Raw genomic sequence first — 9,020 nt, forward strand, 5'->3', positions numbered from 1 at the left:
ATCGGATTTGGAGGCTCGTAGCATCTGATTTCGAGCCTCGAACAACATCTTCATTTTTGTGGATTATACTCTTTCTTCAATTAATTAGTTGTTGCTCTTGTTGCTATTATTGCTCCGTGTTTGGCCCTTGTTGTGTAGCCAATTTGGAGAACTTTTATAACCCTCTTATTGTTATAGTGGAGCTTTTTGGATCTTTGTGATCCCGTGGTTTTTACCTTCGATTTGAAGGGTTTTCCATGTTAAAATTTTGTGTTCTTATCTTCTTTATTTTCAGGTTTGCCTCTTACTCAACATAACAATATGATGAGTTGAAAATTGCTTTCATTTCTGGTGAGGCTGCCTTGGTCCAAAAGGGGTTGCCAGCCAACCAAGAAAGGACTGCATCTGTCATGGCCTCATGGGAGAAAAATCTTTTAAAATGATGCAAAAACGTGGCATGTTTATTATGTTTCCATGTGATTGCAGACTAGTTTGTGTCTTATCTTTTTTTCCCCCTTCACACAGTTAATAGATGAGAAGCAAAAGGTTCAATTGGATGTGATCTCATTGTTATTATTATGTATTCGAAAATATATTCAAAACCAATAGCAATGAAAAAAATAAAAAATGTAGAAAAACAGAAATGAATCCGAGCACTGAGTTCACATTGTTTTCTTAAGGAACTTAATCCCCTCCTAATACCCGAGGTTTAGATTATGTCCTCCCAAGATAGAACGGATATCCTCACTGGTGTAGCGGTACTTCAAACCCCAATGACCAACGAACTCAAAGAACAGTAGTAAATCACACTTACTGCGTTCGTTTCTGTTTTAAAACAATACAAAATGAAGAAGGAGAAATCAGAATTTTCGTAAGGAAAATCTGAGGGAAAGTTCATGTATTTATAGCCAAACAACGTTGGGTTATAATGAAGAGTTACAACTCTTCATGTAAGGTTGCAACTCAAAATGACTGTTTCATAAAGCTGCCATTTCTGCAAACCGCCAAATTCAATTATAACGGGTAAATTAAAATGGAGGAAAATTGAATTACCATTATAGTAACGGTCCAATTTGGATTAATTAATATTGCGTTAATATTAACAAATAAATTTGGTCCAAAAAATTAATCAATCAATCATTTGACCAAATCCGAATTCGAAGCCGAAGCCGAGCCGAGCGAGCGACGACAACGTGCAGCTTGCCTTCTTCTTAACTCTTTAAGAGCTAGAAGAAGAGCAATTGTATATATACCCATCAAAAGTCTTTTCCTCTTCCAATATGGGATAATGCCCCTTTGTCAGAGAGAAAATCAAATTTTTATTTTTCCCTCCATTTGCCATTCACCCTATTTTAAGCTCTAAGAGGCTTAAACCCAATAATTGGGGAATGGCTATATCACAGAGATATGCATGAAAAACTGTGTGGTTTACAAGCAAGGATTAATCGCATCTGGATAAGTAAGTTTCCCTTTGAGCTTTCCGTAGTGAACTTATATCGGATATACTCGATCAATCGGTAGATTTGATATCTTTAAACCGTCAAACTTTTGTGTATACCTAGACAACCATAAGTCACACAATCAACCCTTAACTGTCTTTGGTTCTCATTGTTATGTTCGTTACAGCCATGAACACTGCCTGGTTTCATAAGTGCGTAGAGAACTGGCCTTGCAAAATTCTCCTTGAAGGGGCTAACACTTCACACTTACATAGGTGATTCCTAAATGTGTCATCCCGTAGATACATTCTTTGATATACCCCGTATCAAATTTAGAAACCATTAAAAAGCCTTATTGCTTTATCCCTGTTACTGAACATTGTCTCATCACGAGAATGGACCAAAATTTTAGTTGACAATGTCGAACCGTCATTAATGACTTTGATTGATCTCCTTGAACCTAGATCTTGGGATCTACAGTCTTCTAGGTAGAGTTACCGCCACAATGACTTGTCCTCGGCCATAGTTCCATTCCCCTCGATGATCTTTCAACTACCTCTCTAGTTAGGCCTTTCATAAGTGGATCCGACACATTGTCGCTTGACTTTACGTAGTCAATTGTGATGATCCCCCTAGAGGGTAGTTGCCTAACGGTTTTATGTCTCTGTCGTATATGACGAGATTTACCGTTATACATAACGCTCCCAGCCCTTCCAATTGCCGCTTGACTATCGCAATGTATGCATATTGGTGCCAATGGTTTGGGACAAAATGGAATATCTTCCAAGAAATTCCGGAGCCATTTAGTTCTTCACCGGCTTTATCTAAGGCTATAAACTCAGCCTCCATTGTAGAGTAGGCAAAACAAGTCTGTTTGGACGACTTCTAAGATACTGCTCCTCTGTCAATAGTGTAACGACCCGACCGTTCGCTTTGAGCTTTTGCATTTCGCTCGCCAGTCCTCGGGCATGACTAGCCTCGTGTACTGTATTATGACTTATGTAAATCGTCGGTTTTGGTTTTCAGGATAATCGAAATAGATTTGGAAGAACAATTCTCAATTTGAAGCTTTAAATTTGAAAGGTTTGACCAAGTTTTAACTTTTTAGTATTCGATCTCGAATTTGAATTTTTATGATTTGGTTAGCTCCATTAGGTGATTTTTGGACTTGGGAGCGCGTCCGGAATGTATTTTGGAGGTGCGTGGTAGATTTAGGCCTGAATTGGCGAAATTGGAAATTTCGCATTTTTCGATCGGCAGTGAAAATTTTGATATCGGGGTCGGAATGGAATTTCAAAAATTGGTGTAGGTCCGTTGTGTCATTTGTGACGTGTGTGAAAAATTTCAGGTCATTCGGACGAGGTTTGATAGACTTTTTGATCGAATTCGGAAATCGGAAGTTTTGGAATTCTTAAGCTTGAATCCGAGGGTGATTCGATGTTTTAATGTTGTTTTGAGCGTTCCGAAGGTTGGAACAAGTTTGAATGATGTTATGGGATGTGTTGGCATATTTGGTTGAGGTCCCAAGGGCCTCGAGTGAGTTTTGGGGTGGTTTAGGACCATTTCTAGGCCATTTCTAGTTGCTGGTTTTTGGCTTCAGGGGTGTACAGTGCGTTAGCATAGATCTGATCGCGTTAGCATAGAGAAAATTTGGAAAAATGGAGTTGTGCTATGCGATTGCGTAAGTCTTCCCGCGATCGCATAGAGTAAAATCTCTGCTGCACTGACCCGACTTTGGAAGCTTATATCTCACAATATATAAGGAATTTGAAGATGATCAAAAAATAAAAGTTGTAGCCCTTGATGTCTAGTTTTCAGAAAGTTAAACCAATTGAAATTTGAAGTTTTGTACGAAAAGTTATGACCATTATACTAGAGGCTGTACGGAAGAGTTGGAGAAGGCTGTTGGAAAAGTTTGTTCTACGCGATCGCGGGGAAATGGCCGCGATCGCGTAGGGTAAAAGAGGGCTGGAAAATTTTGTGCTTCGCTATCGCATTAGTTTGTCCGCGATAGCATAGGGTAAATGCCTGGGCAGATTATAAAGTACTCTATTTCGAGGATTTCGGCCATGTTTGCATTTTTGGAGCTATGGAGCTCGGATTGAGGCGATTTTTGAAGGGATTTTCAGAGGATTGATTGGGGTAAGTGTTCTTCACTCAAATTTGGTTAAATCCCATAATTATGTCTTGATTCTTATCATTTAATTTGGGAATTTGGGGTGAAATTTGAGAAAATGAAAGAAGGTTTGGAGAGTTGATTTTGGGGATTTGGATGGCCATTTGATGTCGGATTTTGGTGAATTTGATATGGGTAGACTCGTGAGTGAATGGGTTTTCCAGTTTTGTGATTTTTATCGGATTTCGAGACGTGGGCCAGGGGGCCGGGTTTGAGCCAATTTCGGGATTTTTGAGGTAATTTGATTATTTTCGCTTGGACTTTGTTCCTTTAGCGTATATTGATGATAATACACTAATTTTGGTTGGTTTTGGAGCATTTGGAGGCCGACTCGAGAGGCAAAGGCATCGCGGGCTAGAGTTTGGACCGATTTGAGGTAAGTAATGATTGTAAATGTTGTCTAGAGGGTATGAAACCCCGGATTTCACACCGTTGTGCTATTTTGAGGTGACGCACATGCTAGGTGACGAGCGTGGGGTCGTGCACCGTTGGGGATTGTGACCTAGTTCGTCCCGTACGACTATTAAGTCACGTATTTACTTGGAAACTATTTGATATTGTTATATTTTGGAAAGTATTATTGTGTTTGGGGCTAAATGCCGTGTCTGGGCCTTGTGCCGATTGTTTGGACCCTTAGGGGCTTTATACTGATTTCCTCACTGTTTTTGGTTTGATATTTACACTCAGTCTTGCTATGTTCTTACTGTTTGAATAACTCGGTTTTATTCACTCCTCTTGATTTCAAAAATGATATTTTAGCCGAGTACTTGTTTTACTGGCAGCCCGAGGGGCTTGAGTGAGTTTTGACTGAGTGAGGCCGAGGGCCTGTGTTGTGAGGATGTTATGGGATCGGGCTGCACGCCGCAGCATGTGGTACTAATTTGTGATATATGAGAGGCTGAGGGCCTGATTTATTATGCCACGAGGTGGCTTGTGGTTGATATGGGGCCGAGAGCCTGTTTGATTATGCCACGAGATGGCTTGTTATTGCGCTTGGGCCATAAGGGGACCCTCCCGGAGTCTGTACACCCCCAGTGAGCGCAGGTACCCAGTGTGAGTGATGTGTTGTAGCCCGAGGGGCTGTTGTTGTTTCATATTGAAGCCCGAGGGGCTGTTCTTGATCTATGTTGCCCGAGGGGCAGTTCTTGATTCATGTTATGCCCGATGGGCTGATTACGAGTGATTGTGAGGTAGCCCGAGGGGCTGGTTCTGTTGATATTATGCTCGGGGGGCGGTTTATGGTACATATTTTGCCCGATGGGCTGGTTACGTTTCTATCATTTTTACTCACTATTTTTATCACTTGTTTGAAACCATTGGAAGATGTTTTAAAAAGGAAAGGGTTTTTACTGAAACTGAGTTTGATTTACGAAATAAATGATTTCTGTACTGTATTGGAAATGTACTGTATTTGCTGTAGCGTTATGACGTGGCTTACGTGTTTTCTTACTGCTCAGCTTTCATTTACTTTTATTACTTACTGAGTTGGCGTACTCACATTACTCCCTGCACCTTGTGTGCAGATTCAGGCATTTTTGAACTCGGTAGTGGGTGTTAATTGCTCAGTGGCAGAGTCATTGGAGTTAGCAAGGTAGCTGCCCGATGTTCGCAACACTGCTTTTCTCCCTCTTGTCTTCCTTAGATTGTATTTAGTACAGTTTTAGATTCTTAGTTGTATTCAGACCTTAGTAGATGCTCGTGACTTGTGACACCCCGATGTCGGGCTTGTGTATTTATTCCGCACTATTCATTTAGACTTACATTATGAGATATCTGATTAATTAAAGGCTTAAAAATGATTGTTATTGATTAAAGGGTTAAATTCGGTAGTTATGCCGGCTGGCCTAGTTTTACGATAGGCGCCATCACGACCGGGTTGGTTTTAGGGTCATGACAAATAGTGAATACATATCCACTTGCGGACTTAGAATTAGTTGAACCGGTGATCCAGTTTGCATCACAGTATCCCTCAATCACCGCAGGATAATTACTATAGTGCAAAGAAAAGTCTTGGGTATGTTTTAAATATCCCAAAACTCGTTTCATCCTCATCCAATGAGATTGACCTAGATTCTCGTGTATCGACTCAATTTACATAGCACAAGCTATATCTGGTCGAGTACAATTCATGATATACATTAAACATCCTAGCATACGAGCATGATCCAATTGTGATATGCTTTGGCCTTTGTTCTTCGCAAGTGCAAGATTCACGTCAACTGGAGTCTTTGCACCTTTAAAATCTAAGTACTTGAATTTTTCAAGTACTGTTTTAATGTAATGAGATTGCGACAATGCCACACCTTGAGGAGTCTTATGGATCTTAATACCCAGAATTAAATCAGCAACTCCCAAGTCTTTCATATCAAACTTGCAAGTTAGCATACGCTTAGTCGCATTTATGTTGGCAATTCATTACTCATTATCAGCATATCATCAACATATAAACAAGCAATGACTATGTGATTTGTACCGTTTTTAATGTACACACATTTATCACATTCATTTATCTTAAAATCATTTGACGACATTGTTTGGTCAAATTTCGCATGCCATTGTTTGGGTGCTTGTTTTAGTCCATAAAGCGACTCAACAAGTCTACATATCTTCTTTTCTTTACCTGGAATCACAAACCCTTCAGGTGTTCCATGTAAATTTCTTCCTCCAAATCTCCATTTAAGAAGGCCGTTTTAAAGTCCATTTGATGTATTTCAAGACCATATACCGCAGCTAATGCTACTAACGTTCGTATGAACGTAATACTTGTAACTGGATAGTATTTATCAAAATAGTCAAAACCTTCTCGTTGTCTATACCCTTTGACCATAAGTCTTGCCTTATATTTGTCGATAGTACCATCATATATTATTTTCCTCTTAAAAATCCATTTAGAACCCAATGGTTTGTTGCCTGGAGGAAGATCAATCAATTCCCATGTATGGTTGTTCAATATGGATTTCTATTTCACTATTGACTGCCTCTTTCCAAAATAATGATTCCGAAGAAGACATAACTTCTTTAAATGTTCGAGGCTTATTTTCCAATAAGAAAGTCACAAAATATGGTCCAAATGAAGTTGACGTTCTTTGACGTTTACTACGCCTTGGATCCTCCTGATTGTACGTACTTTCTTTTGTTTCTTCCTGAGGTCGTTTAGATCCTTCACTAATCGACTCACATTCCTTTTTATCCGGATATATATATATATATTCCTTCAAAAAATTCAGCATTATTTGATTCTATAGCCGTATTATTATGAATGTCAAAATTTTTTGATTTATGAACCAGAAATCGGTATGCTTTACTATTGCATATCCTACGAAAACACAATCAACGATTTTCGGTCCTATTTTTACCCTTTTGGGTCTAGGAACTTGCACTTTACTCAAACACGCCTACACTTTAAAATAATTCAAGTTGGGCTTCCTTCCTTTCTAGTTTTCATATGGAATGGATTGCGTTTTGCTATGGGGGGACTCGATTTAATATCCGGTTAGCCGTAAGAATGGCTTCCCCCTACAAGTTCTGTGGCAAACCAGAACTTATCAACAAAGCATTCATTATTTCCTTTAATGATCGATTCTTTCTTTCGGCAATCCCATTGGATTGGGGCGTGTAAGGGGCCGTTGTTTGATGAAAAATTCCATATTCTAAACATATCTCTTCAAAAGGAGATTCGAATTCACCACCCCTATCACTTCTTATCATTTTGATTTTCTTGTTAAGTTGCATTTCAACTTCATTTTTATATTGCTTGAATGCATCTATTGCTTCACCTTTACTATTAAGTAAATAAACATAGCAATATCGAGTATTGTTGTCAATAAAAGTTATGAAATATTTCCTTCCACTACGAGATGGTATTGACTTCATGTCGCAAATATATGTGTGAATTAAGTCTAAAGGATTTGAATTCCTTTCAACTGACTTTTAAGGATGTTTAACATACTTAGATTCCACACATATTTGATATTTTGATTTATCGCATTCAAACTTAAGCAATACTTCCAAATTAATCATTTTTTGCAAGGTTTTATAATTGACATGTCCCAAACGTATATGCCATAAATCATTTGACTCAAGTAAGTAAGAAGAAGCTGAAATTTTATTATTGTCAACAACCATTACATTCAGCTTAAAAAGGCCCTCAGTAAGGTAACATTTTCCTAAGTACATCTCGTTCTTACTTATTACAACTTTGTCTGAAACAAAAACAAACTTAAACTCGTTCTTCACGAGAAGTAACTAAGTTCTTCCATATTTCAGGAATATGACAAACGTTGTTCAGAGTCACCACCTTGCCAGAGGTCATCTTCAGGAATATCTTTCCATAACCTTCAATTTTGGCCGTTGCAGAATTTCCCATAAAAATGGTTTCGTCGGGTCCAGCAGGAGCATATGAAGCAAATGCTTCTCTAATAGCACAAGCATGGCGGGTGGCACCAGAATCAATCCACCACTCATTAGGATTTCCCACTAAGTTGCATTCAGACAACATAGCGCACAAATCATCAATATCATCATTTGTTTGAACCATATTTGTGTGACCCTTTTTTCTTATCTTTCTTTGGAGCACGGCATTCTGCAGTTTTTTGTCCAACATTTCCACAGTTGTGGCAGTTTCCCTCGAATTCTTCTTGCTGGGATAGTTGTTTGGTCCAGAAGACTTCTTCCGCTTCTTTGGATTAGTTGGAGCAGTTTCAACTATATTTGCTCCCATAATTGTTGAGTTCCCATGTGTCTTCTTTTCTGCAGCTTTATTGTCCTCTTCGAACCTCAATCGAACGATGAGATCTTCGAGTTTCATCTCTTTGCATTTGTGTTTCAAGTAGTTCTTAAAGTCCCTCCATAAATGAGGCAACTTCTCAATCATTGCTGCAACTTGAAACGCCTCATTGATGACCAAACCTTCAACAAAAAATTCATAATTAGTAACAGAATTGACACTTTCAACAAAAGCATTAATTCGGATTATACCTTCAGCAAGGAGATCATGAATGACAACTTGCAGCTCTTGAACTTGGGTAATGATAGGCTTGCTGTCTACCATCTTATAATCCAAAAACTTGGCTGCAACGAACTTCTTCAAACCGACATCCTCGGTTTTATACTTCTTTTCCAACGCTTCCCATAGTTCTTTCGAAGTTTTCACATTACTATAGACATTGTAAAGATCATCCTCCAGTCCGCTAAGAATGTAATTCTTGCATAAGAAATCTAAGTGCTTCCATGCCTCAGTCACTATAAAACGTTCATTCTCAGGAGTTGATTCCGGCAGAACTGGAACATCCTCTTTGATGAACTTCTGGAGACTCAAAGTAGTCAGAATTTTCATAAGGAAAATCTGAGGGAGAGTTCATGTATTTATAGCCAAAATATGTTGGGTTATACTGAAGAGTTACAACTCTTCATGGAAGGTTGCAACT

Source organism: Nicotiana attenuata, chromosome 8, assembly GCF_001879085.1.
Source record: "Nicotiana attenuata strain UT chromosome 8, NIATTr2, whole genome shotgun sequence".
Lineage (NCBI taxonomy): Eukaryota > Viridiplantae > Streptophyta > Magnoliopsida > Solanales > Solanaceae > Nicotiana > Nicotiana attenuata.